This window comes from Lagopus leucura, unplaced genomic scaffold (assembly GCF_019238085.1).
Source record: "Lagopus leucura isolate 7727_CA_CO unplaced genomic scaffold, USGS_WTPT01 35139-0_obj-0_obj, whole genome shotgun sequence".
Classification (NCBI taxonomy): Eukaryota; Metazoa; Chordata; class Aves; order Galliformes; family Phasianidae; genus Lagopus; species Lagopus leucura.
Window position 1 is genome coordinate 1 of NW_024962435.1, and position 3,786 is coordinate 3,786.

A 3,786-nucleotide genomic window follows, 5' to 3' on the forward strand; every position below is an offset into this window, starting at 1 on the left:
GATGATATAAGTTGTGGCAATCAGGTAAAGTCCCTGGAGACTGGAAAAAAGGTCACATCATTTAAAAAGGATGACCCAGAGAACTACCGACCTGTCAGTCTCACCTCTGTGCCAGGAAAAATCATGCAACAGATCCTCCTGGAAGCTACATCTAGACAGGCTGGAGAGTTGGGCAGGGAGGAATTGAATGCGATGTAACATGGGCGAGTGTAGAGTCCTGCATGTGGACAAAAACAACCCCAGGTACCAGGGTAGGTTGGGACAGATCTGTTGGAGAGGAGAGCAGAGGAAAGGGACCTGGAGTCCTGGTGGACAGCAGGATGACCATGGGCCAGCACTGTGCCCTCGTGGACAAGAAGGCAAAAGGCATCCTGGGGTGTAATAGAAGGGCTGTGGTCAGTAGGAGAGAGAGGTTCTCCTCTCCCACCACTCTGCCCTGGTGAGACCGCATCTGGAATATTATGTCCAGCTCTGGGCCCCTTCATTCAAGGACAGGGAACTGCTTGAGAGAGTGCAGGACAGAGACACAGAGATGATGGAAGGAGCAGAACATCTCCCTCACAAGGACAAAATGAGGGAGCTGGTTCTCTTCAGCTTGGAGAAGACTGAGGGTGACCTCGTTAATGTTCATAAATATGTAAAGGGTGAGTGTCAAGAGAATGGAGCCAGGCTCTTCTCAGTGACACCCAGTGATAGGACAAAGGGCAGTGGGCACAGGCTGGAACGCAGGAGGTTCCACGTAAATATGAGAAAAAAATTATTTAGGTGAGCGTAACAGAACACTGGAATGGGCTGCTCAGAGAGGTTGTTGGGTTTTCTTCTCTGGAGACATTCAAAACCCACCTGGAAGTTCCTGAGTGACCTAACACAGGAGCTCCTGCTCCGGCAGGGGGCTGGAATAGATGGATCTTTAGAGGTCCCTTCCAATCCCTGACATTCTGTGATTCCACACTAAGGCACATAGAAGGCAAAGAGGTGATACAGGAGAATCAGCATGACTTCACCAAGGGCAAATCCTGCTTGACCAACTAGCGGCCTTCTATGATGGTGTCACTGTATCAATGGACAAGGGAAGAACCACTGATGTCACCGACCTCAATTTCAGTAAGGCCTTTGATATGGTACCTCACAACATACTTCTCTCCAAATTGGAAAGGTATGGATTTGATGGGTGGACTGTGGACAAAAAAGGGGACGGAATCTTCAGCTGAGTCTGAAAGGACAAGGGGAAATGGTTTCAAACTGAAAGAGGGTATTTTTTAGATAAGGAAAAACTCTTCTACGGTGAGGGTGGCGAGGCACTGGAACAGGCTGTCTCATCATGTGGTGGATGTCCCATCCCTGAAGACTCTCAAGGAGAGGTTGGATCAGGCCCTGGCCAACCTGATCTAGCTGTGCATGTCGCTGCTCCTTGCACGGGACTTGGACTAGATGGCATTCAGAGGTCCGTTTCCACCTCTAAGGATTTTATGATGTCATGAGCAGCTGGGTAGATGAGGAAAGAGCAGCGGATGCTGCGTACCTTGAATTCAGCAAGACACTGAATTGACATTGTCTCCCACAACATCCTCATAGGTAAGCTTAGAAAGTGTGGGATAAACACTGGATAGCGAGGTGGATTGAGAACTGGCTGACAAGCTGAGCTCAGAGGGCTGTGATCAGTGGCACAGTCTAGCTGTGCCTCCCTTATGAGGAAAGGCTGAGAGACCTGGGGCTGTTCAGCTGGGAAAGAGAAGGTTGAGAGGGGATCAGTGTTTGCAAATACCTGAATCATAGGTGTCCAGTGGATGGGGTCAGATGATTTTCAATGGTGATCAGCATCAGGACAAGAGGCAATGAGTGCAAACTGGAACACAGGAAGTTCCATGCAAGCACCTTGAGGGTGTCAGAGCCCTGGAGCAAGCTACCCCAAAAGGACTGTGAAGTCTCCTTCTCTGGAGATACTCAAAATGCCCCTGGATGTTTTCCAGCACTAGTTAATGTAGAGAACTTGTTTTAGCATAGGCCGGACTAGACGATCTCCAGAGGTCTCCCTTCCAGACTCCTTGTTCCTGTGACTGTCCTGGAGATGTCCCTAAAAGCTCCAGCTCCAGCAGACAGCTGGAGAGATGCATCAATTTCTCTTATGGAACTGTTTATGCCTTCATAACAGCCTTGTTTTCACAGGAATCACAATTTTTTTGAACGTGTCATCTACTGATTCAAATTTAAATTCCTCTCAAGTGATTTATACCATTCTGTTCACTTCATGGAAAAGTCAATGTATGTAGATTCTAAAAGTCTAAAACTTAGTTCCTGAACTAAGGAAAACAGCCAGCAAGGAATGTTATCAAAGCTCCCTCAAAGCAGAGGGAAAGCTGGCGGTGCCTCTACAGAAATAACATCATTCAGTATTTTCAGCTAGGACTCCTTTAAACCCATCCTGCATCCTCCTCCAGTTTGGAGAGATGGCATGCAAAAAGCAATGCTCAGCCCTCTCCCATGACGTGCTGGTGACTCACCTGAGCTGAAGGCAGCACTAAATCCCTGGGCAATAACAGGGCCATTATATCAGTAGAAAAACAGGACGAGCAAGTGCAATTTTCTACAGAGCGCAGGCAACTCAGATCACAGAATTTGTCACAAGGCCATTCCTAATAGTATGAAATGTCTTCAGGAGCTATCACTCCCATAAAATATTTCTCTAGCAAACATACCTTAAGCTTTCTTGGCCCCTGTCAGCTGAATCACTTCTTTGTGCCTGCTGTAAGCACTGTAATCACTTTATCCAGGCCTCTTTCAAGACTTCCAAGTAGTTTGGCCTTTCTCTTCTTTTGGCTGCTCTCCACATCAGCTAGGTTGAGATCTAAATCCACAGAATGACACCTGTTACAAAACCAAATTAATTAAGTTACTTTTCCTCAGCAATCAGACTGGAGTTATTTCATATGCACTATTAGAATATGATCAGATAGAATGAAGAAAACTAAAGGAAGTGTTGTGTATTATGAGAGTTTCTGCTTACATGTCAGTTGAGCTTTAAGCTCAGAGATGCTTTTTAAAACTGCAGCACTCAGGGAAAATGGGACAAGATGGGATTTATGTTATGCAAAACAGGAATGCATTCTGAAGATGAGTGACTTCTAGTTTTAATTTTTTTTTCTGCTTTCAGTGTTTCCCAGGGAATACAGCAAGAGGTTTTAGGAAAATTTTAACCAAGAGAAAGGAAATACAGCTTGCTGTTGTGAACAATGCTTCCTAGGCTGTTCACTGATTAAGGTAGCACTGCTCTGAACCAAAAACATATGCGGATAACTGTACACCTACCTCCTCTCAGGAAGAATCTCCATTGCTGTCAGTTCATACGTATTTGTTGGTGCTTTGGGCTTCTTAACTGCGATGACTGTCGTGCACTGGCTCTCTGAAAGAAAGCATCCAAACCAAAGCAGGTACGTTTCTGCAGTAGAGGATTGACTTTTCTTCAGTCAGGATTTCTCACGATTAGCAATTACTTTTTTAAAGCCAGCCTCCTATCTATCTCTAGTGATAAAATAGGTTTTAACTAGAACAACAAGACTAAACAGAAGACTAAACAGTGCAGTACTGCGGGTTTGGAAGGGATGAGGACCAGAACTGGCTTCTTGTTCTGCCACGGGTCTCAGGACAAACACTGAGGAATTTACTATGCCAAAAGGTTGCATTCCACATCCAGCATTTTCCTTCAGGTGAAAGGTGCGAATTGCATCACCACAGTTAATACTTGTATAACCAAGATGTTATAATTGCAATATAATCAAAAGAGTAAGG

At 45.4% G+C, this 3,786-nt stretch overlaps 1 long non-coding RNA gene across 4 annotated transcripts; it reads right to left on the reverse strand.

Moving 5' to 3' along the window:
• Positions 1-16: 16 nt before the first annotated feature.
• On the reverse strand, positions 17-3,749 carry LOC122190616. 4 transcript variants are annotated; one of them, XR_006182185.1, is made up of 4 exons: positions 3,307-3,749; positions 2,697-2,865; positions 1,766-1,846; positions 17-1,213 (listed from the first exon to the last, which is right to left on the reverse strand). It is a non-coding gene; the product is annotated as an uncharacterized LOC122190616 (long non-coding RNA). The 4 variants fall into 4 exon arrangements; XR_006182186.1 differs by lacking the exon at positions 1,766-1,846 and having other exon boundaries at positions 3,307-3,745; XR_006182187.1 differs by lacking the exon at positions 1,766-1,846 and having other exon boundaries at positions 1,160-1,176; positions 3,307-3,745.
• Between the last annotated feature and the right edge of the window lie 37 nt (positions 3,750-3,786).